This window comes from Triticum aestivum, chromosome 3A (assembly GCF_018294505.1).
Source record: "Triticum aestivum cultivar Chinese Spring chromosome 3A, IWGSC CS RefSeq v2.1, whole genome shotgun sequence".
In the NCBI taxonomy this organism is placed as follows: Eukaryota; Viridiplantae; Streptophyta; class Magnoliopsida; order Poales; family Poaceae; genus Triticum; species Triticum aestivum.
The window spans coordinates 192,381,604-192,384,043 of NC_057800.1; positions in this window are offsets into that span (position 1 = coordinate 192,381,604).

Sequence of the window (2,440 nt, forward strand, 5' to 3'; positions counted from 1 at the left end):
TCAAATCAAATAGTCCCACATCACATCAGTTTGTAACTTTATGTAAACCATTACATGGATGTAGCATTGCTCAAATAAGAAACCTCCCCCGCCATCCGCGCCGCAAAATCACCTCCTTTTTACTAATCTTGATTTTATAATTTTTTAGATCACTATAATTGAGATTTGTATAGATAGCACACAGGAGCAAAACCAAGTGGTACGGTTAAGGGCATCCACAATGTGTAGCCAAATGTGACAATAACTTTTGGCATCGTGGGAACCATTATGGACGGTGTTGCCAAAGCCAAAAGGATGGAACCGAAGCTCCCTGATTGATTGATTGAAGGAATAGAAAAATGCAACATCTCTCCTCTTTCTCCCATGCTTGGACGCATGTAGTACAGTATAGAGCACAGAGTCTACTCCCCTGTCCCTTCTATCACAAATCACAAAGCAGTGAGGCATCAAATCACAAAAGCACGGGCGAAGAAACCATCATTTCACTCTTCGCTAACTCCACTTCTCCATCGTCTTCTTCGAGAAACCATCTCACCGCACTAGTACTCCTAGTAGTACTCCCTCCGGTCCTTTTTTGTCTGCGTCTAAGAAAATTTCGTTTTCCCCGCAATGCTCTGCTCATTGGCATTTTTTTCGCTGCTCTTTCCAACCGGGCCCTCCATCCCTTTGCACCGCATGTGTGCCTGCAGTAATCCCATCTCTCTTTCCCATGTGCTTCGCATCTTCCCAAGGCAGAGAGAGTTGCTTGCATGCAGAAACAGGAGAGAGAGCGAGAGGCGCATGCGTGGAGAGAGATGGACAGGGGAGAGAGAGACGACATGCATGGATGTGGAAGTGAGAAGGTTGGTTTGCATGGCGCTGCATTAATCAAGTGATGAGGAGTGAGATGGTTAGCTCTTTGGTCTTTGGAGAAAAAAATACGCATTAATTGACACATGAAACGAGGATTTGTATTGATTAAATCCCGCGAAGGAAAACCCCGCCTTTCTTTTTTAACAATAGTACTCCTAGTACGTACGTACTTATCCTGTTTGGGTCTAGGCCTTGCATTGCCAAACTTCACCACACATTTTTGCCAAGCTTGCCTAAAGTTTTCAAAATGAGAAGGAGGTACACTTGCGCATGGCTGTCGCGGTCGCACCGCACCCTCACACGGTCGCTCCTGCACGACACGGTCGCACCGCACCCTCACACAGTCACTCCTGCACGCCGCAAACCCAACCAAGGGAACACAGCATCATTGACATGTGCTGTCGCATGTGAACAAACCAAACTCAGCCATCCTATCAATGACACATAATTTTCGTTCATAGAGTATGTTTATCCAACAACATGTTGGGGAGTATCTGTACGGCCCGTGCGGTGGTCTGTTGGGGAAGAAGAAGAGGTGAGGAAGAAGGAAAGCAGGGTTAGGAGACGTAGGATATTCATCCAACCGCCTGAAATGGTAGACTGACCCAAGTCAGGCGACTTGCATAACAAATATATGTTTTTACACAGCAAAAGATCCATAAAAACAACAACATAAAGAAAAACTATCACTGACCGCGGAAAGAGACGGCCTCGTCGTCTTTGGCTGCCGGCGTGAACCAGCCGTCGCTGTCGATGTGTGTCTCTGCACCGTGGCTGTCCTTGGCCTCTAGCTACTCATTCAAGCGGAGTGTGCGAGCGCTCTGCACGGACGAGAGCACAACCCGGTTCAAGTCGACGACGTCCGGTTCCACCTGCAGGAGGGCCTCGATGGCAGCGGCATCCGTGCTCCACGTCGAGTCGAGCCTCCGCCGCCCGGTTCAAGTCCAGGACGTCCGGTTCCGCCTGCAGGAGGGCGTCGATGAGGGCGGCATCCGCGCGCTCTGTGTCGAGTCGAGCCTCTGCCACCCGGTTCAAGTCCAGGACGTCCGGTTCCGCCTGCAGGAGGGCCTCGATGGTAGCGGCATCCGCGCGCTCCGCCTCAAGTTGAGCCTCCGCCGCCCGGTTCACATCCACGACATCCGGTTCCGCCTGCAGGAGAGCCTCGATGGCAGCGGCATGCGCGCGCTCCGCGTCGAGTTGAGCCTCTGCCTCCCGGTCCTCCTTTATTATCGCCATGTTGAACCACTGGTCCGCCTGCACCATGGGGGACTTGGACGCCGGCACGAAGTCGACGTCCATCGTCTCATACCCATCGGGGGCCTTATGCGCCGCGACCTCCGCCATGAACATTGGATCGGCTTCCTCCTCCTCGTAGCTTGGCTCCAGAGAACTCGGGGATTGGCCCGCTGCAAAGCGATCTTGGGAACGGAGGTCTGTGGCGCCGACCGCCGCCACGATTTTTGTGCGGCGCTCCGGCGTCAGCATCTTGTAGTAAGTGATCTTGCGGCGCATCATGGCTTTCCGGCGAACTAGGGGATGCTTGACGCGGGCTAGGGGATCGAAAGGTGGGGGGATGGGCTGGAGATTT